The sequence below is a fragment of the Dermacentor variabilis genome, chromosome 6 (assembly GCF_050947875.1).
Source record: "Dermacentor variabilis isolate Ectoservices chromosome 6, ASM5094787v1, whole genome shotgun sequence".
Taxonomy (NCBI): domain Eukaryota; kingdom Metazoa; phylum Arthropoda; class Arachnida; order Ixodida; family Ixodidae; genus Dermacentor; species Dermacentor variabilis.
In genome coordinates this window covers 110,016,632-110,043,285 of record NC_134573.1, presented here as the reverse complement: position 1 = coordinate 110,043,285, position 26,654 = coordinate 110,016,632, and the positions used below count along the sequence as shown (strand labels likewise).

At 47.7% G+C, this 26,654-nt stretch overlaps 1 protein-coding gene across 5 annotated transcripts in view; it reads left to right on the top strand.

Annotated features, from left to right (window-relative positions):
• The window catches only part of LOC142585013 (cytochrome b5 reductase 4), a 394,784-nt gene that overhangs the window by 244,400 nt on the left and 123,730 nt on the right, over window positions 1-26,654 (top strand). Inside the window, exon 1 of one of the 5 annotated variants that reach the window (XM_075695438.1) lies at window positions 13,184-13,292. The exons of the other annotated variants lie outside the window; for them this stretch is intronic. The gene's annotated coding sequence lies outside the window, so the exon portion shown is untranslated. Of the gene's footprint in view, window positions 1-13,183; window positions 13,293-26,654 lie in introns of those variants that run through there. 5 annotated transcript variants of the gene reach the window in all.

Genomic DNA, 26,654 nt, shown 5'->3' with positions numbered 1-26,654 from the left:
ATGCGACCGCCTAGGGATCATCCTCGCATTCCAGTCATTGTGCCCGAAACAGGCGATGCCAAAGCAGGGATCTCATTCCAGTCATTGTGTCCGAAACAGGCGATGCCAAAGCAGGGATCTCATTCCAGTCATTGTGCCCGAAACAGGCGATGCCAAAGCAGGGACCATCCTCTCATTACAGTCATTGTGTCCGACCGGCAGCGCCACGACAGGGTGCTACGAGATCGTGCTCGACATGGTGCTACGGCATCGCTACGACAGTGTGCGTCACCATTAGCCCATTGTACATTCACGTGCTCGTCTTTTGAGGGGGTTCCTTCTTGCCCTCAACTGCGAGAGTATAAAAACAGCTGCCCCCGGACGCCAAAAGGAGGGCTCCGATTTCTTCTGTTGAGTGAAGTGCTCTCCCGTCTCTCTACTTCGGTCAACCTGACCGCCAACTCTTTGCAATGTTAAAATAAACAAGTTGTTTCGTTGTTACCAGTCGACTCATGCTTTGCCGGGACCTTCGGATGCTTCCAGTTGTACCCCAGGCCGCCAGGCCAACGCTACCCTTGGGGCTTGCGACCCAGGTACAACCACGGGCGTCAGCGCCGAGTTCCCAACAGATCGTACCAGAAGTCCGGTCCAAACATCTGGTTGCCAGCGGTGAGATCGCCTCCGAATCCAAACATCTGGTTGCCAGCGGCGAGATCGCGACAACGGAGGCCAGCAGCAAAGAGATGCAGTTGACAGTATGCTGAGCAGCTCAACGACGATCCGGGAGCAGTGCAACGAGCCCTGTGTGACGACTGGTTGCCTGCAGCGGAACGACTGCGCGGAATTCCTGCCTGCGAGGTTTGGTGAGTGCGGGACTTTCTTCTTCTGAGCTTTGCCAGGCTTTTGTTAGTGTTAGAAACAGAGCTGGTAATTGTGGTTGTCGTTGCTGCCGGGTTAGTTTGCGGCAAGGCAATAGTAAGCAGTAGAGAAAGCAGCATTCAGAGCAGCCATGGATTTGAAGTCGTTGCGCAAACCGAAATTGTTGGAGCTTGCAAGAGAGTTGGGTCTGGATGTCTCGGACAAACTCAGGAAACCTGAACTGCTAAAGGCTATTCTTGAGTTAGAGGCTGAGGATGACGAGCTGTCGGAATGCCTTGAGACTATTGAGGAGAGGTCAAAAAGACAGGAGCGCGAACTTAAAGAGCAAAAAGAGAAACAAGAGCGCGAACTTAAAGAGCAAAAAGAGAAACAGGAGCGCGAACTTAAAGAGCAGAAAGAAAAAGAAGAGCGCGAACACGCTTTGGAAATGAAGCGTCTCGAGGTAGAGATGGAACGCGCTCGTAATGGAAGTCAGGCACACGGTGCAGGAGAACGAGTATTGTTCAAAATGACTGACCTGATGCGGCCGTTTAAGCTTGGAGAGGACATTGGTTTGTTCCTGGTTAACTTTGAGCGAACGTGCGAGAAGCAGGGGTTCTCTCGGGAAACGTGGCCACAGCGCTTGCTCACTTTGTTACCCGGCGAGGCGGCCGACGTAGTCGCTCGCTTGGATAGAGAGGAGGCAGAGGATTTCGACAAAGTAAAATCGAGTCTGCTAAAAAAGTACCGGCTGTCTGCGGAGGCGTTCCGTCGGAAGTTTCGGGAAAATGAGAAAGGCAAAAGTGAGTCATATACAGAGTTTGCGTATAGGCTTATGTCGAACATGCAGGAGTGGCTCAAAGAAGAGAAAGCGTTTGGTGACCACGATAAAGTTCTGCAGTGCTTCGGGCTAGAACAGTTTTATAGTCGGTTACCGGAGAACGTGCGATACTGGGTCTTGGATAGGCCAGACGTTTGTACGGTGGCTAAAGCCGCTGAGCTAGCCAAGGAGTTTGTGACGCGTCGGGCTCGCGGAGCTAAGGATGGTCAAAAGGGTGAATTTGGCTCGAAGTTCGAGAGGCCGAAGTTCACACCCATGAGAGCAAAGGGGAACACGCGTAGTGCGGATGCGAGTGGAAGCAGTGCGACCGAACCTAAGGAGACGGCGGCAGCCGAAGCCGAACGCAGAAAGCGGTTCGAGATGAGGCGAGCGGGCGTTTGTTATACGTGCCAGAAGCCGGGTCACTTTTCGGCGCAGTGTCCGGAAACAACACCAAAAGTTGTGTTTTTTTCAATAGGCAGCACTGACGAGAACATGAAGCTTCTCGAGCCTTACATGCGAGACCTCCTCGTGAACGGGAAAGAGTGCCGAGTGCTTCGCGATTCCGCAGCTACGATGGATGTAGTTCACCCATCTTACGTAGAACCCCATATGTTCACGGGCGAGTGCGCGTGGATCAAGCAAGCCGTGGAAGCTCATAGCGTGTGTCTGCCGGTAGCAAAAGTGCTTATTGAAGGACCTTTCGGAGCGCTTGAGACGGAGGCGGCAGTGTCATCTATGCTGCCACCCCAGTACCCGTACCTATTTTCAAACAGGTCCGATCACCTCCTGCGCGAGAAGGGGCTTTTGTTTGGTGAAGCTAGTGTTCAGGCCTTAACCAGATCGAAGGTTCGGGAGCTCGCTGCAAAGGCGGTAGTTGCGGGGCCGACGTTATCAAACCACGAAAAAGGGTCAGAGGCGCAGCAAGCTGATATTCCGAGCACGCCCGAACTGAATAAACTTGAGTCTGTAACGTTAAAGGCGCCAGATACTGGAGAGGAAACGCCCGACGCGGGAAAGTTAGAAGAGCTATCTACTGATTTGCTCATCGCGCCTACGTCAGACGGATTTGATAGGTTGCTAAAAGTCAGCCGGACGGCTTTGATAGCCGAGCAAAAAAAGGATGGCAGCCTGGAAAACGTGCGCTGCAATGTCAAAGAAGGTATCGCCAGGAAAACTGCGCGTTTTGTGGAAAGAGGTGGAGTCCTGTACCGGAAGTATCTAGACCGCCGAGGAGTGGAGTTCGATCAGCTGGTCGTGCCTCAATGCTATCGTCAGGATCTGTTGCGCTTGTCACATGGGGGTTCGTGGTCCGGACACCTAGGAGTTAAGAAAACTAAGGACCGTCTCTTGCAAGAGTACTATTGGCCAGGGTGTTTTCGGGACGCAGACCATTTCGTGAGGACATGTGACACTTGTCAGCGGGTGGGCAAACCAGGGGACAAATCGAGGGCGCCGTTGAAATTGGTACCTATCATTACGGAGCCTTTTAGACGGCTCGTTATTGATACTGTGGGACCTCTGCCGGTAACAGCCACGGGGTACAGACACATTTTGACTGTGATCTGCCCAGCGACAAAGTTCCCTGAAGCAGTGCCGCTTAAAGAACTCAGCTCAGTTGAGATAGTTAATGCACTACTGTCCATATTTGCGCGAGTTGGTTTCCCTGCGGAAATTCAATCAGATCAGGGCACAGTGTTTACTAGCGCTTTGACGACAACTTTTCTCGAAAGGTGTGGGGTAAAGCTGTTACACAGCTCAGTGTACCACCCACAGTCGAATTCCGTTGAGAAGCTCCACTCCGTCATGAAGCGCGTGTTGAGAGCGTTGTGTTTTGAACATCGAACTGACTGGGAGCTGTGTCTGCCTGGGGTGATGTTTGCGTTAAGAACCGCGCCGCATGCAGCTACGGGGTTTTCGCCAGCTGAACTGGTGTACGGTCGCTCGCTTCGGTCTCCGCTTCGCATGCTTCGAGAATCATGGGAAGGCAGGGGCGACGACCCAGTCGTGGTGGAGTACGTGCTTAAGCTCCTCGAACGCTTAAGAAGGGCACAGGAGTTGTCAGGTGAAGCAATGACAAAGGCCCAGCAGAGGGCCAAGGTTTATTATGATCGGACAGCCAGGGCCCGTCGTTTTGAGGTTGGCGATGAGGTCATGATATTGCGCACATCGCTAAACAACAAACTAGACGTGCAGTGGGAGGGCCCAGCACGAATTGTTCAGAAACTGTCGGACGTTAACTACGTGGTAAGTCTGCCAGGAAAGCGGAAAGCACAGCAAGTTTACCACTGTAATCTGCTCAAACCTTATAGACAAAGGGAAGCAGTGGTGTGCATGATGGTAAACGTTCCTGAAGAGCTTCCGGTCGAGCTTCCAGGACTAGGCTCAGTGACGAACAGGGAAGACACCGGTCAAGTCATTAGTGACCTTATCAGTAAAGCACCGCTGTCGCCCGAGCAGAAAACCGAACTACACCAGCTATTACAAGAGTTTCAAGGTCTGTTCTCTGAGAGGCCTGGTAGGACTTCGGTACTTACTCATGATATAGAACTTACCTCCCCAGAGCCAGTACGATCCAAGGCGTATCGGGTGTCACCCCGCCAGAGCGATATTATGGAGGCTGAGGTAAAGAAAATGCTACAGCTCGGTGTTATTGAGGCAGGTGAGAGTGATTATACCTCCCCTTTGATTTTAGTTGAGGTACCGGGCAAGGAACCTCGTCCTTGCGTCGACTACCGCAGGCTTAATTCCATCACTAAGGATCAAATTTATCCGATCCCTAACATCGAGGAGCGCCTTGAGAAAGTTAGTAGCGCTCAGTTTATTTCCACCCTAGATCTTGTCAGGGGTTATTGGCAGGTTCCACTTACAGAAGAGGCTAGTAGGTATGCGGCGTTCATTTCACCAATGGGAACATTCCGTCCTAAAGTGTTGAGTTTTGGTTTGAAGAACGCGCCATACTGTTTTTCAAGTCTCATGGATAAAGTGTTGCGGGGACAGCAAGAATTCGCTTTACCGTATCTAGACGACGTAGCGATATTCTCCGCATCCTGGTCTGAGCATATGACACACTTGCGGGCAGTGCTAACCCGCCTGCGCGAAGCAGGCTTGACAGTAAAGGCTCCTAAGTGCCAGTTAGCACAGGCCGAGGTTGTCTACCTCGGTCACGTGATTGGTCAGGGTCGTCGCCGCCCCTCTGACATAAAAGTGGCCGCTGTGCGAGACTTTCCGCAACCGCGCACCAAGACCGATATTCGGTCGTTCTTGGGTGTCGCCGGCTACTATCAGAGGTACATCCCTAGGTACTCTGATATCGCGGCTCCCCTGACGGATGCTCTAAGAAAGACAGAGCCTCAAACAGTCGTCTGGGACGAGACAAAGGAAAGAGCTTTTAGCGCCCTAAAGAGTGCCCTAACAAGCCAGCCTGTGCTACGATCGCCAGACTATACAAAAGGGTTCATTGTTCAGTGCGATGCTAGTGAGCGAGGCATGGGCGTTGTACTGTGCCAACGGGAAAATGGAGAAGTAGAACACCCCGTCCTGTATGCTAGTCGTAAGCTGACCAGTCGTGAGCAGGCGTATAGCGCCACCGAGAAAGAGTGTGCGTGTCTCGTGTGGGCCGTTCAGAAATTGTCATGCTATCTAGCCGGCTCGAGGTTTATCATTGAGACGGATCACTGCCCTCTCCAATGGCTGCAGACCATCTCTCCCAAAAATGGCCGCCTCCTGCGCTGGAGCCTCGCTTTACAACAATATTCCTTTGAGGTACGTTACAAAAAGGGGAGTCTCAACGGTAACGCCGATGGCTTAAGTCGAAGCCCCTAACGTAGGAATCAGCCTCAAAATTGTTTGTTACTGATGTTTTTCTTCCTGAGGCAGGATTTTTTTTTAACATATTGCTTTTGTTTAGTGTTTCAAAGTGATGATATGCTTTCTAGTGCAATTTTTCAATTTGTGGACGCGTTCTGAGTGATGCTAGACTACTGTAAGGAACTAGGCAGTGGTATAAAAAGGGGAAAGAGCCTGGCAGGGCTTAGTGAGGGTTGTGCCGTGCTTGCTGACTGAGCGGTTGAGTTTCAGCGTAGTTCTAACGCTTGCCGGGAACGAGAACAAAAATGTGAACTCTCCCGAAGTCACTTTGCAGTGTCCCGTGCGAACCTGAACGAGAGAACGAGGCCTTCTCTGTGCGCTGCGCTCAAGAAACGTCGAGGGACGCCCGACTTCGGTTATGAGCATCATCGAGCGACATCCCTCCGGACAGCGGATGCAGTCCCCTGTCCATCGGGATCTCCTTCCCCCGGCGGGGCGGTCTGTTGCGTTTCGCCTGCGACACGTGGTTTTGCCGGCGCGACTGCGGCGGGGCGGCAGACATTTTGGCCCGATCGTCGTCGCCGCAACACTCATCGCCAGGTGTTTCCAGGCGCGACTGCGGCGATGCGACCGCCTAGGGATCATCCTCGCATTCCAGTCATTGTGCCCGAAACAGGCGATGCCAAAGCAGGGATCTCATTCCAGTCATTGTGTCCGAAACAGGCGATGCCAAAGCAGGGATCTCATTCCAGTCATTGTGCCCGAAACAGGCGATGCCAAAGCAGGGACCATCCTCTCATTACAGTCATTGTGTCCGACCGGCAGCGCCACGACAGGGTGCTACGAGATCGTGCTCGACATGGTGCTACGGCATCGCTACGACAGTGTGCGTCACCATTAGCCCATTGTACATTCACGTGCTCGTCTTTTGAGGGGGTTCCTTCTTGCCCTCAACTGCGAGAGTATAAAAACAGCTGCCCCCGGACGCCAAAAGGAGGGCTCCGATTTCTTCTGTTGAGTGAAGTGCTCTCCCGTCTCTCTACTTCGGTCAACCTGACCGCCAACTCTTTGCGATGTTAAAATAAACAAGTTGTTTCGTTGTTACCAGTCGACTCATGCTTTGCCGGGACCTTCGGATGCTTCCAGTTGTACCCCAGGCCGCCAGGCCAACGCTACCCTTGGGGCTTGCGACCCAGGTACAACCACGGGCGTCAGCGCCGAGTTCCCAACAGATCGTACCAGCAGTCCGATCCAAACAAGCGCTACTTGTGTTTGCTATCGGGGATCTGCTGGACCTTTATGATGTAATAGTAATAATGTATAAAAATGACCATCAGTCTGACTCCCTGTGCGCGATGTTGAGTATTCATCAAGTGTGTCTGTTCGTACTAAGACACCCCTTGCGAAATTTTATCGCGCAAGTACTCGTAGAGGATGCATACTGCGCCGTCACGTGAACGCCCTCAACGGGAATTCGGAACTCACCGCTCCGTATCTTGTTTCCGCTCTAACCCTGGCAGTTATTTCTATAGCAGAGTCGTAGTTTGTTTGGAGTACTGAGATTTATTTGGTTCCCTTTCTTTCTTTTTTTATCGATGTAGAACAATTTTCGGGAACAGTCACCATATTTTGAAGTGGTTAGCTTTGAAGCTATTACTTATAGTAATTCAATATAGCGATGATGATATTGTGTATTAGTCTGCAACCGCCTGCTCTGCAGCGATAGCGCTCGCAGTATTTCTGGAAAATAAATGATTTAACAAGACTCTATGTGAAACGTGCTCACATCCGTCTGCGTAACATGAGTGATGTCGAAAATATATCACTCTGTATGTCGTATTTTGCACCCCTCATCTGCAGTAACGTGCGAGGCCGTCTCTTAGGAGCCATCTTTAGTTTTTAATTAAAAACAGCATATCCGTCCCATTTTCCACGCAAAATTCGTTGTATTACGTGTCGCCTTTATATCACGGGTAACCTCTCCCGGTCGGTTTATGCCTTTGACATGTCATTTGGTTCGAATATTTACCGACGAATAATTGTTACCTTGGCTGCCGAAAATTTCCTGCTAACCGCGCCGCATGGTCTTTGCTTGAAGCCTCGGATGCGTACGCTCGCACGAACGCGCTGTTGCAGTTCTTCGTGTTCGCCAGCTTATGCGATCATCTGTGAAATACTGAATGATGGACGCTTGTGCACGTGTGTGGCGTGCCTACAGTGAACGTTTCTTCCCACCTGCTTCTCATTTTTTTTTTCACTCCCCTCTTTGCCCACAGAGCAGGGTAGCCAACCGGACTCGGCCTCGATAATCTCAACGCCTTTCCCCTTGGCACTCCTTTCTGTCTCGCATCTAATTTCATTCACTGTCGACCAAGGGAAACATAGGTTTCCTTCGTCGTCGGGGCGGACTCTTCCGTAATTCTTTTTGACCTCTAGTTTACCCCAGAGGCTCAGAGCGACAGCACTGCTCGATCTCCCGAACTTTTGGGTGTCGCTGGTCGCGCACGTCTTTTTTTGTTGTTGTTGTTGTTGTTGTTGTTGTTGTTCAGCTGGGACGGAAAGTTGACGGTGATAGAGAAATGGAAACACGCGTGCAATCCGCCTTTCATCATTTTCCTGTGCTGCCCTCGGCTGCGCACCGCTGGAAACGTTTTGGAAGGGTGCCGGGGCATTCGCCGGTTGATCCGTTTACCTGCGCCCACGTTGAGTGCGCGTCGGTTGTGCGTTTGGTGGATCGCGAATCGTTATTAATGGCTTCTCCGGGGCAGCGTGTCGTTCCTGGAAGCCATGTAGCGCTCGCCGACAACACGGTGAGCAGGCCCAAGTGCGCTGTTGCGCAAACAGTGCGGCCGATAAAGGCACGCGTATAGTTCCGTTTGCCGAGGCGGCTGCCTTGTCGTTCGTCGTCGGTGATTGCTGCACTTGGAGCTCGCTTTATGTATTCCCTTTACACATCGTTCAGACGTTCCGCAAATTCAAGAAGTCTTCGAGCGCAGCCTTCCGTGTCGGATTTATCAAAGCGGTGCACATGTTTACATCGGCATCTACAGCCACAGATCGTTGTTAGCGTCAAATATTGTGGAAAAGATGCATCGTTGATATGAAATATTGTCAAAACGTCGCAAAGCGTACATTTCTGCGCATACGTACCGTGTTGTTCCGCCCTGAGACGAGTCAATATGAGCGGCCGAACCACTTAAAGGGACACTAAAGGCAAATATTAAGTCGGCGTAGGCTGTTTAAATACCATTCCATAAACCTCGCAACGCTTATTTCGTGCCAAGGAAAAACTTAGTTCATGAGAAAATTACATATGAGCTGTCCAAATACATTTTTCGAATTTCAAATCTCCCTCTACCCAACCGGGTGAGTGGTGACGTTGCATACGCCATCACCACTCCTTGCTGCCTTCGGCGAATGAAACTGCGCCCGACAGATGGTGGTACCGAGCCAAGACAGAGCGGTGGATTCCCAGCTGCAGCTGCTTTTTGGTCAAGTGGCTTAGACCGTTCGGGCATCCCGCGACATCACATGGAAGTTGAATTCTCTGCTATTTGCAGTTTGTGCGAATTTCGCGAGCCAGCATACGCGACAACGAAACTACTGAAATGCCAAACCGTGGGCGGCGCAAAGCCGAGCGAAAACGAAACCTTTCGACCGCCCGCGTCGTTGTCAAGGGTAACTTCAATCGGTTCTTTTTTCTAAACATGAAACAGAACTGGACAAGTAGCATTTTATTTTGTCTTATAATACAGTACAAGGTTGGTTTTTTTTTTTTTTTTGCAATGAGTGGTTCAGTACTAGTGACAGAATTTAACTGAGGAGTGCTTTCGTCATTGGGCAAGTACTTGAATGTCCCGAGGGAGTCTCTAATCATGACCTGCATGACCAGCGAACCTTCCACGACGTGACGCAACACTATTGTGTCGGCTGTGGGTAGGAGTAGCATTCACGAACTCGTATACAGCTATCGTATTGGAATGGCGGATTCACCACGTGCGCTAAGTGCAAGTGTGAAGAGACCGTCAGTCACCTTCTGTGCCACTGTTCTCGCTTCGATAATCAACGTGAGACTCTCCAGTGTGCCTTAAATAGACTGGATGACAGGCCATTTACGGAAGCGAAGATCTTGGGAGCCTGGCCTCACAGTTCATTAGCCCAGAAAGCAGTTCGAGCGCTTTTTCGCTACCTGAGGGCAACAGACTTGAGTGCCCGACTATAGACATCCTACACCTAAGTTCTCTCTCTCTCTCTCTCATTCACTCCCCATTCCCCTCCCCACGTATAGGGTAGCAAACTGGACTCAGTCTGGTTAACCTCCCTACCTTTCCGTCTTCCCTTCTCTCTCTCTCTCTCTACCTCGATTTCTTGGTTATTAAGGCTCTGTTCGCGCTAATATTGATGCCTTAGACATTCTCGAGCACTAGTCTATCACTACAGCTTTACTTAATATCTGCCTTTAGTGTTCCTTTAAACAACGGCAACTGTAATCCAGATACATGTATTCCGGGCTGTTAAATTATTACTGATTCTCGCTTTTACTTATCTCCAACATGCTTGCAGTTTGCGCGTGCCATAAAGCATTATTAGATCGAACGGTGCTCGGCTTAAGCGCTCATTTATAGGCTGTGTTCTTCTCTCGCGAAAACGCGGATGCCATCACTGACAGCGTTGGTATAACTGAGTGACACGGTTTTTTTATGCAGCTGTATACCGAATGCGCCGTCTCTTTTTTCCCGGTTGACGCAGAGGTAAACAGCGAATCTCTGGAATTTAGAAATGTGTCAGCATAACAACACGCGCAGACCCACTCATCAACGTAGCGAATGCGACCGGCGGTCTACGGGTATACGGTAACGTACAGATGTTGGCACAGCGCTATGCCGCCGCTTGCCGCTTATTGTGTAAGCGCTGTGCGAAGTGAAGTGTAGTTGATTTCAAATCGCTAATGCCAGAACTGAACTATAAAAGCAGCTTCCTTCGTCCTAACTGCTTACATATTAGTTTAGGACCATCTGTAGTGGGCGCACTAACTCCACGGCACCAGGCTTAACCTTCGCTGATCAGTATCAACATTGACTCAGGCTTCATGTGTGCGGCTTAAGAGGGTTGAAGCTTGTGCATTTCAACTGGGTAGGCATGTCTGACTCATTTTGAGCGCGATTAATTATATATACAAGCGAAGACGCTGTCGCTATCGTGTTGTGGGTTCGAGCCGATCGCGCGGGGTTTGATCGAACGATGGTCGGCACGCCGATTTTGTCTGTGCCGTCGTCCAGAAAGCCCGTAGCAGTACGACAACTCGCGCTCGTCGGATACGTTGTATGTGCTTGCGTCGTTGTCGGTCTGGTATGACGGTTTCAATGGCGCACTGTGCTGAATATACGGTCTATCGCTGGCGTGAGCGTCTTGTCGGTCTCGTATCGACCCAGTGTTACCGCGCCTTAAACCAGTACGGGAAGTAAGGCACGCGCTGCCACCACCGGCAAGTGAGGGCGGCAACTACGTGGCTCACGGTGTAGTCCGGACCAGTCGGACGAAGCCCTGGCCGCTTTCTGTTTCGAAGTGGTGTTGCAGTCTTACGCTACGCACGTTTTCGGCACCCCGGCGACGTCGAGCTGCTAGTGGAGTCTCAACGCGGTACGCGGCACGAGTGTTTGCAGCAGCGTGCGTCCGAGCGCTTTCTCTATTTATTTTTTTTCGGAGGACTTCCCGGCGCGCCAGCCACGCGCGCGACCCTTCCGAAACGTTTCGCGACTAATACGCTAGGGCACAGCGCATGCGCCGTCGCGCCATGAAAAAAAGGCGGATTACGCCACGAAAATGGCGCGCACGTGGGCCTGCCTACCTCAGGGAAAACGCAGTACCTGCTTCGTTTTTTGTCTATACTGGTGGATATTGAGGTACGCTTTTCCAGTACGTTTTTCACGGATGCACGCTGAACGCCTTACTAGCTTAATGGAATGGGGAGTGACGTTGCCTTTTTTATGATAGTGCGGGCAATAATGTAAGAGTTGGCATGTCGTATAAGAGTCGACTTATCAACGCCTGCCTGCTCTTCAGAAAGAAGGAGGAGACATAAACATATAAATGGAAGGTAGGAACAAGGGCAGGGAAGAGGAAAGAAAGGGCAAAATGACAAATGTCAAAGAATAAAGTATAACCCACAGTAGAGGTCACACACAGTAAGGCCGGTCCCCCCCCCCCCCCCCCCCACTGCAGGTCACGCCTCTAAAAAAATGTCGAAACTGAAGAAATAGAGCTTGAGGTCCCGTCACCCGAAAACATAAAATTGGAAGAAGACGGCTATAACTCATAAGTATGTTTTCGAAATAAAGCGATTATCTATTGAATATTTATTTTCTTTCCAGTTCTCACAGCAGAATATCGGGTTCTCAATTTTCTCTAAGCCGTTGGGAAGGCACGCATTGAAGCCGACTGAGTCCGATATTTTCTTTGGCCCTATTCTTAGCATCCTTGCGTGAAATGAGAGTGTGTGAAATCCGGTTGCGTCAATTCCTGCGTAATTCTGCGCGACGTCTGCTGCGCTAGCGATGAGACAGTCGGTGTTGCATTTACTGCTCGCATTGCTGGGTGACCGCAGAAAACTACGTTTCCTGAAACTACGTTCGGCAGTGGACCGTCTGCTGTCGTGACACGCATCTTTTTTTTTTCTCGTGCACTCTTGAGTCGTGACTTCTTGCAAATACCTCCCTCCTGACCTTAGACGGTTCCTTCCCAGAGTACCATTCATAGCTTCGTTAGCGCTGCCGAAGATGGGCAGATTGCATAAGTAGGTGACTTGTCGCCGTACCACCGTGCATGGCTGCCGCGACAGCCGCTGCAAACAGCACTCGACGTCCTCTGGCGAGCGCAGTTGTAGGATGATATGCGACTGCAGTGTGAATCGCTAGAATAGCAGCTTGGGCTTGTTGGTTTTCCATCCTGCTAGTAACCCAGCGCAACATGATTTCGGAATAAACGTTGTTGAAAGTCAGCGCTTGTGGTGTCTTCTTGTCTCGTCTCTTGTCTACATTTTGCGCTGTTACTAGCAGGAGTGTGAATCGAGCCCGGAGGATGTGTTCTTTCGTCCAAAGGAAAGAAAACGCAGCTCACTCGGTGCCCTGTTATCGACCTCCTTTTGCATTCGCTCTGCTCGGTAGCTGACGAGAGAGAAAGAGACAGGTAACTTCGTATTCACCAATTGTATCCTTTCCACACCGCCAGAAGTTCAATGGACAGATCACGACTCAAGCAGGACTCGCAAACACTCGCTTTCTTAGCGGATTTCTTTCCTTTTTGACGAGGGTTGCACACCTGTGCCTGCCAGCTGCTTTGGCAATCCAGTTTTCGTCGCCCGCTTCTTAACGGGGTTTTCCTCTCTTTCTTTCTCTCGGCACTTTCCCGCGACATTCATTTGCGAGCGTCCGGTGACCGCGTCTCTCTCCTATTTTCCTTTTTTTTTTACTTACTTTTGTTCTACTTGTACTTCTTTCTGTGTGTCTGTCCCTCTCGTTAGTGTCATTTACTTTCCGTGTCGGTAAGCATCGCTTTCCCCTTTCCTCTGCTTGCCTCTTACTCTCTCTCACTCTCTTATCTCGTTTTCTTCGTCGGGGTCGTTCTTTTCACCCCCCCCCCCCCCCCCCCGTACGTAGTCCGCCCCATTACTCTCTCTAGACAGGCGAAACGACGTTAGGAAGTTTCTCCCTGGCGTCCACCGGTGTGGCCGGTAGGTTTCGGTTCCGCTGACCGAGCTGGACATAGTGTTCGAGTCAACCGAACTTCGGGTAGACGCGCTCACTGGGTCCTGTCCGTATCGACATCGGTACGTATCTTCACGTTTTGTATTTCTGCCTTCTCCGCGTCACTTCATTCTTCCTTCTGGGTTCTGATTTCGCTTGGGGAAGCAAAGTTCGTTATCCGGTGCATTTTGACCACGTGCACTTTGTGTCGTTTATTTCTTTCAAATACTAGCCCTTTGTAAAGGGAAAAATATTTCAGGTTTTAATGTATGGGATATGTTACGTTCCTTCTCCATTTTCTTGCACAAACCTTATATCGTTTCGAGCCGTGCGGTTTGCAAAATTCTGTCATGATTTCCCATTTTTTACAAAACTGCCTTCTATGCCCTAGCGGGCCGTGTATATCACTGTATATATCATAATCATCACCCAGCACCTAGGGTGGAGATGTTAATGGTATGTTGGAGATGTTAGCCAAGCTAACATCTCCAACATACCATTAAAGCTTGTTTCTCTCTCTCTCTCTCTCTCTCTCTCTCTCTCTAACGGGCCCTTTGGGTAAACAAAGATAGAAGAAATGGAACTGCGCGCCGAGACAGACAGTCTCGCCGGTATAAAAAAATAAGGAGTTAATAAACAGGTTAAAAAAAAAGAGTTCTTATCATTTCCGGGGCTTAACCTTCCGAAACAGCGCATTAGGTCATCCGTGGCGTCATAGTGGAGAACTCCAGAATTAGTTGTGATCACCAGGAGTTGTTTGACGTGCACCCAAAGCGCGGTACGTGAGTGTTTTTGTATTCCGCCTCCGTCGAAATGCGACTTCCGTGGCAGGTAACCGAACCTGCGACCTAGTACTCAGCAGCGCAACGTCATAGCAACTAGTCAAACATATAAAACAAAGTCGAAGAAGATGAACGAAAAAGGACAACAGAAATGCCTAATGCCGATTGTTTTTTTAAGTGCTTTTTTTATAAGGGCTGGATGTTTCTCGAAATAACACGGAACATCTTATGCACATAATCATTATTGAATTTTCTTCCTTTCTTTTTAGGTGTTATGGTTCGCGCTGTTTTAAGTCTCATTTTTATTATCAATATTTTATATTCTTGTTTTTACCTTTTATTTCAATCCTCTTTAATGCAAATTAATGTTTTACCTATCGGTAAAAAGAAGTAAGCCACAGGTATACTACTGCCAGCCTCTCCATTTACACTCTAATTAACCGTGTCTACCTGCCCTGACCGATACACATTCCGTATATTGTTTTCTCGCTGAAGAATAGTGCTCTTGGAATATTATTTTAGAGCAGGGAAACGTTACCAGCGTTAAACGCAAATATCGTGTTCCTCTTCATACTCGCGCTATGTGTACAATGTGCATGTTGCAAATTTTCTCGAACTATGTGTAATAACCATCAGACATTTAAGTTTTGTTCCATTGTTATCGGCCTAATTTAGCGGGCCCACGTTTGCCTATGCATTGCGGGGCTAAGCGAAAAAGGAGCAATCGCGTCTGCAGATTTTAATACGTATTTCATTAATACTGTTATTTCTTTTAGAGTTAGCTATGTATTTGGCCATGTACTGCTCGACTAAGCGAAAAAAAAGAAAAGGCTAGCTGTTACCACCCGTGGTGCCAAGCTTCGTTGCACTCATAAAAGCAAGGACGATGTCGTGGCGGTACGATTATGTCACCAAGACACTGCTGTCACCACGCCTGTACTGCTGAAACTGAAAAACTACGGGCACTGCACAAGGTTTTGTAATGATACTTCTTATATTTGCGTGAGGTCCTTGTTTTGTTTTCAAAGTGAAGACTGATGTTTTTCACGGCTCTTGGGTTTGGCGTTTGCTGCTACTGGGCCTATCGGTATGTCGACAGTAACGTGATATATATATATATATATATATATATATATATATATATATATATATATATATATATATATATATATATATATATATATATATATATATATATATATTATAAATAAATCTGTTTTTGATTACCGTGGTGCGGCGTTAGTTCAACTCCATCAGAGCAGATGCTTCTAACGCGTTTCTCGTGTGGCTGACTAAACCTTAACGCGCTTTCTCTAACGCGCGCTGGGAAACGGGTCGTTATTTACAGTGGCCCCGGACAGACGCGTCCTTGCCTGAACGTAAACAGCGCCGACGGCGCACACCGCTCGTGGCCTTCCGGTTCGAACTTGGTGCCGCGCCGACAGGGCAGTCATAAATAAAGCAACAAAGGAAAAGAAAATACGACGGCGCTAGGTTGACGTGGGTCCAGGTGCGTGCTTCAAGCGTCGCTTGCCACACGTGGAAGGATTCGCTAACGACACCCAGTAACTACCCGCATCCTTCTTTTTTTTTTTTTTGCGTGTCGACCTGCTTGCGCTCACTCTGCCGCGTCAGGAGAACGCAAGAAGCATTGCGGTCATTAGCTGCCGCTGTCGCCGCCTTCTGACTGTTCTGATGACAGTGCCTGATGACCACCGCATAGTGGAAATTGAAGGAGGTGCTGAGAGGGAGTGTACGAGAAGGAAAACGGGCTGAAGGAAGAGTAGAGGTTGTCCGATAGATTGTCTGAAAAATGGCCTGTTGGATCTGCGTCATTCCGTCATGCGCTTTAAGGCTTTTCAATGGATGCTAGAAACGTCAATGCTAACGCTGGTTTAGATTGGTTCAATCGGTTCCTCGAGCACGTTGCATCCAAGCTGTGAGCTGTGCTAGTTGGCCTATGTTGCTTCCTAAAGCGGGCTGAAGTGATAAGCGCAACTGATAACAGAGACGAAAATAAATCGTTGTCCGCGCTTTGGTCCTCTACATTTCTTTTTATGTCTTTGTTGGTCATGTTGTGCTTTTCGTTTCAGCGCGTTTTAAATGTACGTGCTTCTGTTTATCTGGTGGAGAATGAATAACTATTAGTGAATAAAAATGGACGAAGCTCTAAAAACTCTCTGCTACGACCGTCCATCTCTCCACCGAGGCCTGCGTCGTACGCCACCGTCGTGTTGTACGTATTGTGCCGCTTGCTTCGCTGCGCAGGCATTGAAACGTTGGGGAATGTGTCTACGTCGGCGTCTTTTTCAATTTAGCGCCCTGTTTGCGGCGTCATTGATTTCAGTCGAACGTAACAGGATTTCATAGTGCAGTACTTTCCCACGTCTAAGTCCTTATTGAGCAGCCCGCAGTAAATTCACGAAAGTTGTCAAGAGGAAAGTGAGTTCACTTTCGAATGGAATTCTGTCTTTTTATCGGTAAACGATTGACTCTTGTTCGGGTTCAGGTTAACCTTATTCTACTGCGCTTCGTATGCCGCGAGTATTGCCGTACAAATACATTTTCAGTAAGCAGGACTAAATAATAGTCGCCACATTTGTTTGTGTGTTCGTGTGTTTGTTAGTTTCCTTTTTCATTTCCTTCTTTTTTTCGGGGGGGGGGGGGTGTGTTGGGGCTCTAGGGTCGATTAAAATTTTCACCGATTTTTGCTGCCTCTTGTCAAAGTGCACGAATCCAATTGTGCAAAATAGGAAATTTGTAACGCAGTTGTGCGAAACCACGTTTTCTACGTCGTGGAAGCGACATTAAGCAGCTTGATAGATGAGGTACAAAAAGTGTCGCTGCCGTCTTGTTCCTGACCCATGGGGTGTAGTCGTTTGGCATAACGTGACGATGGCTGTTTTCGGAGAAGTCGAGAAGAGGCTGCGTTTACTCGATGCCTTCACCTCTCAATATGGAAATACGATGCGCTGTGTGACGGGGAAAGGTACGTGGCGTTCGTATTCATTCTGAGAAGAAACTCTAGACTGCAAATAAATTTGATGCCTCTCTCTGTTCTTTCTTTTTTGTGCGATCCCGTGATCCGGAGAGTTTCGCCGTCGTAAGTACACGAGGAAGAAACTTGGCACCAACAGGAGAAAGAGAAAAGGAAATCGGGAGGTCGCTAGGCGCTGGCTTCTCCTCATAAAGTCTAATACTGCGGGAAAGCCAGAGTTTCAAGCTTATATTGACGTATTAAAAACTAAACGAATAAAAGAAAAAGAAGGATACAGACAAGGAGAAAGTAAACTTACCCATGAAAGCCGGGGCCCAGGTTTTAAATTATGTGAAGCAGGTCGCTTCTTATCAAACTAAGGCGGCTTGTGTAGGCGGGTTTCAAAGTGCACCATCACTTAGAGGCCTCGTCGTCTGCACCAAGGAGACACTCCTTATAGGGTCTGCTGCCTCTGGGCGGCCCTCATTCGACGCTCCCAAGAAATGTGCTTGAAACGTGATGCAGTTTAAACGCTCACAGGAAGGGATATTCAGCGCGCTCATTGCGAATTAATTAGCCCTAAGTGCACTTCGAAAAGCTGGGGATAACAGCACTACCTGGAGAATGTCCTTAGTTTTTCTTTCTCGACGTTTGAGCCATAGCTGTTTATCGAGCGCTTCTACATGTCGCTGTTTTCTTTTTATTATTTACTTCCCTTCTTCTTATCTTCGAATTACTTTTTTTTATCCCCTCCTTCCCACGGAGTAGGCAGGCCTTGCGCCCCTCTCGCTGGCAGTTGCCAACCTGCTCCTTACCTATTTCCCCCTCTGTGTGTTTGTGTGTTTTAAATAATAATAATAATAATAATAATAATAATAATAATAATAATAATAATAATAATAATAATAATAATAATACCTCTTTTCGCTGTGTGACTTGCGTTTCTTACCGGCCAGCGACCGTCTTTTGGCAGGCATGAGCGTTTCATTTCGTCGGCGTCGCCAGCGTATGCCTGGACTCCTTGCCCACTATCTTCGCTAAGTGTTGTCCAGTCGTAATGCTTATTGCTACTTCACCAATACTGGGTCATCCCACTATGTATACATCTACTCTACGACTTGCGGATCGCCTGTGTATTTCGTGTTTTGTGTCACGTCTTCTTTAGCCGTGTTAACATGTCCCATAATGTCAGTAACAAACTAGCTGAGCTTTCAGCCATGGTCCACTCTCATCCTTCTCTTCCTCGTCCTTCTCCTCCTTGCCCTTGTCTTATTTTCCCCATTCTCCGTGTAAGCTAACTAACCGAGTGCAGTCATTGTGAATGTAATGTGGTTTAGAAACCTCAGGGGATAGAAAAAATACTCCTCGTCCCCAGCACCGTATCTACCACAGCAACTTGGCGCCTAAACACTATTAGCTCGGGTTTCTCATTGATCATCGAGCAACCCCAATATGTGCTACGCTTACGTTTCCTTCTTCGTTTACCCCGCTATGTCGCATTCCAAACTGTGGGCCTGTCTGTAATATCTTGTTATATATTTTTTTGCAGTGAAACGACACAGCTGGACGATATTTACTAGCACTTCATTGCTGAGAAGTTTAGTTACATTTGTCGTTTATACCTCAATCGGTAAATTGTCGTCGTAGTGAAGCCGATGACGCGCATGCTGGCAAAATTTTCATGTACCGTCTGTCACTGAGTACGATCGATCGATCGATCGATCAATCAATCAATCAATCAATCAATCAATCAATCAATCAATCAATCAATCAATCAATCAATCAATCAATCAATCAATCAATCAATCAATCAATCAATCAATCAAAAAATCAATCAATCAATCAATTACTCAGTCATTAAATAAACAATCAATCGATCAATAAAGCAGCTAATCAATGAGTCATTCAAGCAGCAGGTCATGACCTCGCGCGGGCCCACGTTGTCCTTCACTATAGCGATGCTGCTCTTGCGTCACCGAACTGTTCGATCCCTGCGCGTGTCTGCCGGAGTAAATGAAGTGTAATGAGGACTACTTCACCTTTATTTTTATAAGTTGGTTCTTCCTATCGTGCGTTCCTTTTCATTCTTCTTCTTTCTTTTTGTGCTTGCTTGCCATAGTTTACCTGGAGCCGTAAAAGACGAAAGCAAAAGCAAAAACTGGCAGTAAAGCGCCATGTGCTCCTATTCCCGACTGCGTTGCATTTCGCCCAGGCGGGCGCCCCAACTTAGTGCCCGGTCAGCGATGTTCGATCTGGTTTCCTTACAGGAGGGCAGTGAGGTGGGGGTCTTTTGGGGTCAAGGATCGTTGGGAAAGCGACCTTGTAACTTTGCTTGACTAGCTGCTTTCTTCGCGGTTTTTTTTCTCCATCGGGTTTTACCTTTCTGTGCCATCTGTTCTGCAAGGCTAGTCCTTGTGCGGCCTCGTTTAACTAACGATTTATTTCTGCTTTGCTATGCGCCATATTGATGTACCGGAGGTCATGGTTCGGCTCCTGAAATATTTCTGCTCTCTTCTCGGGTTTCCCCGCAGGGGCGTCTGCGTCAGCAGGCGTTTGGTGTGTTGCGACACCACGGACCCGAGCACACGAGGGTTGGACCCTCCCGCGTGTAGTCGTGCGCGGCCTAGCCGTGTCCGGGGAAAGGGGGATCCTGGAGGTTGAGCCGATGCTGGGTGATCGGACCTTTAAGGCCCCCCGGCGGAGGCAACACACCTCTTTGGCCTCTGCTTCACGTAGACGGCACCCCCGGACTGACCCACCCGGGGGAAATCGGTAGTCGCCTCTTCCTGTCTCTCTCTCCTCAAACCTTCGTCTTTATCTCTCACTTTTTACCTTTCCTGTCTTCTTCTCTCTTCCATTTACTTCCTTTCTCCACGGCGGCAAGGGTTAACCTTGTGTGGATATCCTACCTTGGGTACACCATATTTGGTTATAGTGACGGCGTACGGCTGGCGTCGTGCAGGCTTGGACACAAGCCCTGCCGCGTCCCCTCGTTGGGCTCCGTGGTGGGCGGTCGGCGCTGTTGCCGAAAACACACACTTTCCTATGGCAGCTCAAATCTCTGTTGTCCATGATCGGCGTCTCAAAAGATGCCGCACCGAAGTACCATTCCAGTTCTCCTTTCGAAGCAACGCTCCATCTTTCCCCAAATACTACGTAGTCCACAGTGAAAGTAACACGCCTATTAGAAAGCTTTCTCCATTCCTGGTCGCCAAATGCCTGAAAGATAAAATCGGACAGACATACAAAGCCTCCAAAATGTCTAGCGGGGACCTCCTCCTAGAATTGAATAGTAAAGATCAAGCAGATAAGCTGTCTGAACTAACCAGTATTGGCGAGGCGACAGTGACTGTTTCAGCCCACAGAACACTCAATACAAGTAGGGGAGTAATATCTGAAGAAGATTTTATTGGATTAAGCGACGAGGAACTGCTGGAAGGTTTCCAGGAACAAAATGTTACCAAGGTACAGAGAATAGTAATCCGCAGAAACGATCAAGAAATCCCCACCAAACACGTTATACTCACCTTCGGAACAAGCGTAATGCCTACCTCGCTCGATGCAGGTTATGTTAAAGTCAATGTAAGACCATATATTCCAAACCCCAGACGATGTTTCAAGTGCCAAAGGTTTGGACACGCTTCACATGCATGTCGAGGACAAACAACTTGTGCTAAATGCAGCTCCAACGAACACCAATCTGAGAATTGCACTTCTTCCCCACATTGTGTTAACTGCAAGGGAGATCATGCAGCTTATTCACGGTCCTGCCCTTGCTGGAAAAAAGAAAAAGAAGTCATTGCTCTAACTGTAAAAGAAAAAATTTCGTTCTTTGAAGCCCGAAAGCGGCTTTCGTATCTTCCGCGAAGAAGTTATGCCGAAGTGACGCAGGCGGGGGCAGCGTCACAGAGGCCTCCGGAGTCCTCCGAGCCCACGCGCAGTGGTGCCGCAGTGACTCCTCCCGCCCCCGTGGTGGAAGCAGTCAGTACTGCTCCACCCTCTTCGACGGCCCTGCAGACACCAGTCCCGCAGGGCCCTAAGATCAAGCGAACCCCAAGGCCCGAGACGCGTGTCTCGGCGCCTAACTCTCGATCCTCCAGCGCCTCAGAGAGAGCGATGGAGGTCGACGCAAAACTCCCGGTGTCATTGACACCGAAGGACAAGCGCTCTCTTGAGCGTGGTAAGAGGGACAAGATCCCAATAACCACCCAAAATAAGAAAGCGATAACCTGAAGGTTATCGCTCATTTGTATCAGCCTTCTTAATCCATGTCACCTATAATCCCACCTCTTACTTTTCCGTAGTGCCATTTCTGACCTTTCAATTTCAATATGGCTTTTATTATCCATTGGAATTGTAGAGGCCTTTTACACAACTTAGGTGACATCAAAGACTTGTTAAGTAACTTCTCTCCTGTGGCCTTGTGCTTACAAGAAACAAACTTAGGCGAAAAGCACAAAAACATTTTAAAAGGATTCACTGTTGTACGGCGCGATCGTACTCAGGCGAACCGGCTTTCGGGTGGCGTAGCTATAGTTCTACGGAACGGCATTGCAGCTAGAGAAGTTACCATTAATACTCACTTGGAAGCCATTGCTGTCACGGTTTTAGCACATAAAACCATTACCATTTGTTCAATGTACATTCCACCACATTCCCATTTTACTGTAGGAGATCTGGAGTTAGTTTTAAACCAGCTACCCAAACCTTTTTTAATAGCAGGTGATTTTAACGCTCATAACATATTATGGGGTAGCAAAACAACTGACACCAGGGGACAAACACTTGAAGATTTTATCCTGACTAACGAAATATGCCTTTTAAACACTGGTGCGCCAACCTACTGCTCCCCAAGCACAGGAGCTATGAGCTGTCTTGATCTGGCGCTGTGCACTCCATCTCTGTTGATCGATTTTAAATGGAGTGTTATTAACAATCCTTATGGTAGTGATCATATGCCCGGCATTATTAAAAACACGTCTCCTTTCCCTACAGTACCATTAAGACCACCCCGTTGGAAACTCCATCTAGCAGACTGGCCTCTCTTCAGCGAGAAGGCCAGTCTTGATCACATATCAGATCATCAAACAATAGACGAAATGAATGAAAAGATTATTGCCTCCATACTTGCTGCAGCAGAACAGACGATCCCGCAATCCTCCGGCTTCTTAAGGAAAAAACTAAAACCCTGGTGGACGAATGAATGCACTCAAACTAAAAAAGCACAAAGCATGGGGTATCTCTCGGCGATATCCAACACATGATAACCTCCTGTATTTCAAAAAAGCTAAGGCGAAAGCCAGGTACACGCGTAGGCAAGCCGAAAGACAGTCTTGGCAAACATATGTATCCTACATCAATAGCTCAATAACATCCAAAAGAATGTGGGATCAGCTTCGAAAGTTTAGAAGCGAGTACGCTCCCTATACGATCCCCATACTCTCACCTCCTGGTACACAAACGAATTTAAAAGAACAAGCAGATATATTAGGGCAGCATTTCCATAACATATCAAGCTCACTAAACTACTCCACTGAATTTCAAGAATATAAACAATCAGCAGAAAAACAAAAGCTTCCGACAGCAGGAAGTTCCGAGAAACCATATAATGCCCCCCTAACACTTTCCGAAATTAACAGAGTACTCACTAGTGGCAAAAAAAACAGCGCCAGGTCCGGACAGAATACATTACACAATGCTCGCACACCTTTCCTCAAAAGCAGTTAAGACATTGCTCCGCTTCTTTAACATAATCTGGGAAACAGGAAAAATGCCGAATGCGTGGAAAAAAGCCATTATAATCCCTTTCTTGAAAGCTGGAAAGCATCCTACAGCAGCTACCAGCTACCGACCTATAGCACTCACAAGCTGTCTCGCCAAGTCCTATGAATCCATTATAAATATCAGATTGGCATACGTCCTCGAAACTGAGAACCTGCTCGATAATCATCAGTGTGGGTACAAGAAAGGCTGCTCCACAACAGATCATCTAGTTCGGTTAGAACACGAGATACGTGCGGCCTTTCTACAAAAGCAATATTGTGTCACAGTTTTCTTTGATCTTGAAAAAGCGTACGACACAACATGGAGGTTCGGTATTTTAAGGGATCTAGCGGATTTAGGGATCCGCGGCAGAATGCTTAAATGTCTAGCTGATTTCATGTCCGATCGAACATTCCAGGTGCGTTTAGGAACGGTGCTGTCCAGCGTATTTATTCAGGAAAACGGAGTACCTCAGGGAAGCGTATTGAGCACAACATTGTTTGTGGTGAAAATGAATTCGCTTAATAATGTAATTCCATCTTCTATAATGCATTCTCTATATGTGGATGATCTTCAAATTGCATGTCGTGCATCGAACATGGCAACCTGCGAACGACAAATTCAAATTACACTAAACAAACTAACGCAGTGGGCATCTAAAAACGGCTTTCGCTTCTCAAGGGAAAAAACGATTAGCGTTGTCTTTACACAAAAAAGAGGCCTACAACCAGATCCCATCCTTAAACTACAAGATGCCACACTACCCGTGAAACAAGAACACAAGTTTCTGGGTGTTCTGTTTGATAAAAAGTTGAACTTTCTCGCACACATCAATAGTATTAAAATCAAAGCGAACAATGCACTTAACATTCTAAAAATCCTCTCCCGGAAACGGTGGGGCTCTGACCGTAAATGCCTGCTACACATCTACCGCACTTTGGTGCGTAGCATATTAGACTATGGTAGCATTACATATGGTTCAGCCAGACTATCTTACGTCCGACGACTTGATCCAGTCCATAACCTAGGACTACGACTAGCATGCGGTGCTTACAGAACATCACCTATACAGAGCTTACATGTTGAATGTAATGAACCTCCTTTACAGCATCGCAGAGCGCTAATAACTTTTTCCTACATACTGAGAATCCGATCCTCACCACAACACATATGCTACAACATCGTCACAAAGTGCAGCTCACGCTTACATTACACAAATAAACCAAACTTGATCAGGCCGCTTATCTTGCGATACGAGGAATACTGTCGGGATTATGACATCCCTCGGGAAGTCCTCCAGGTTGCCAGAAAGCCAGAACGTTTACCCCCGTGGTGTGATTTCACAGCGTTATGTGATTGGACACTAACACATCTAAAGAAAAGAGACACACCACATCATCACATTATACAAGAATTCCGCTCTCTTCAAGACAAGTATATAAACTACATAGAATTTTATACTGATGGCTCTAAAACGGAAAAACACGTGGGTGTAGGGGCCATAACAGAAAATTGGGAAATATGTATTCGATTACCTCAGCATGCCTCTGTCTACACAGCCGAAGTGTACGCGATATGGACGGTAGTTCAAAAGATCATTGCTGACAAACTTGAAAACACTGTCATATACACAGATTCATTAAGCGTACTGAAGGCTCTACACATGAAATCCCAAAATGAACCCTTGTTAGGCGATATTTTGAATGCATTAACATCAAACAAATATGGCAGATCAATAAAATTTTGCTGGGTACCAAGCCATGTTGGAATATTGGGTAACGAAGCGGCGGATAGATGCGCATCAATGGCAGCGTGCAAAAACATTCAAAATACAGCACTTCCATATAAAGACAGTGTAAATGCGATTCGGAAGGCCTTGACGTCAAAATGGCAACGCGATTGGGACACTTGTTTAAGCAACAAGCTTCATCTAATTAAACCTGTAATTGGCGAGTGGAAATCATGCAGTCACCAGCAACGATTCTACGAGGTGATCTTGTGTCGACTTCGAATTGGACACACACATCTGACGCACAATTTCCTTCTCCGAAAAGAAAACCCGCCAACTTGCGAAAAATGTAATGAAGCTCTTACAGTCATGCACATCTTAATAACATGTCCACACATCAATACACTGAGACGGAGGTTTTTACACAGCCTGTATCAATTGCACATTCCATTACACCCTACCCTATTACTAGCAGATGACCCCCTAGTGCCATTTCCTAACCTCTTCGACTTTTTAGAAAAAACTGGTTATTTACACCAACTATAATGTAATGCAGGTTTCCCTGCCCTAACGTTCCGTTTTATTTTGTCTTGTGACTGGCGCAGCATGGCCTTAGTTGCCTTTGTGCCACTAAACCCAAACTAACTAACTAACTCTTCTCGGGTTTCCCCTATCGATTTTCATCTTTTTGCCGTCCAGTAAGCGCGAACACGCAATAATGTCTCAGTTTAGTCTTCTTTCTTTCTTTCTTTCATTCTTTCTTTCTTTGTTATCTTATTGTTATTTTTTGCGTAACCTGCTGCCGGAGTTTAAGTGATTACTCCGATATTTTTTTCGTAACTGCCCGTGTCTTGCGATTTTTGTCTGTTTCATCCAGCGCATTCGCTATTTGCTACTCTTTCAGATGCAAAAGCAAGCTGTCGTGACGCCCCTTTCGAAATAATCTGTCAGCCTGTGCTGTTTCATTAGTTTGTCACTTCTTGCAACTACAACAATCACATTAACAACAATTATAATAATAACAATAGCAGCAACGATAATAACCACAGTGCCACAAACGCCTCATTACTCAGACTTCATTATTCTTGCCTGAGTTCATAATTAAAATTTTTTGAATAACCGGCCCCTCAGAGGCGTTCCCTTTTTCCACACACACACACACACACACACACGCACACGCACACATGCGCACACACACGCACACACACACACACACACGCACACATGCGCACACACACGCGCACACACACACACACACACACATGCGCACACACACACACACACGCACACACACACACACACACACACACACACACACACACACACACACACACACACACACACACACACACACGCACACACACACACACGCACGCACGCACGCACACACACACACACACACACACACACACACACACACACACACACACACACACACACACACACACACATGCACAGATACGCACGCACACAACAAGCTGAAACGCTGGCAGTGTTACGTGTACCGACCTCCTTTCTATGCTGTAAAGTGACTGCTTGACGTTTGAGCGCGTGCTGCTTACGTTTTGCTACGCGATCTCGAAACTGGGAGATTAGATGTAGAAAATGAGGCTCGGTTGTTTCTTGCTGCAATAGTTACAAAAATCCTACATGACAGTTTTTCCTCATTGCGCTCGCCGGCATCGTTCCCAGGCAGCACACCAGCATTGGTCCAACCATGGCCCAATGCTGGCAGGAATTGGTACCAATGTTGGACCAATGTTGGCATATTGGCAAAGTGCAACCCAATCCAATGCTGGCCCAGCGTTAAAGCCTAGATTGGACCAATGTTATGCCAATGCAGCAGCCATTGTGCTGCCAGCGTAGGGCCAGCGTTAAAGCCAAGATTGGACCAATGTCATGCCAATGCAGCAGCCATCGTGCTGCCAGCGTAGCACCAGTGTTGAGCCATATCGTTGCCATTATTAATGCCAGCTTTGAGCCAATGCCCTTTGCATGACGAATATTCTAGATACGCTGGCTTTAGAGCACGCACACATTCTTACCGCAAACCTTTTGCTAGCGGCATTTTTTGTAGCAATTGTCCCCTTACCGTCTTCCTCAATAGTAGCTAGGAAAGCTCGACAAAAAGATGTCAAGAAGCAGAAGTCATATATGCTTGCAAATAATAATAAAAGAATACTGAAATTGACGT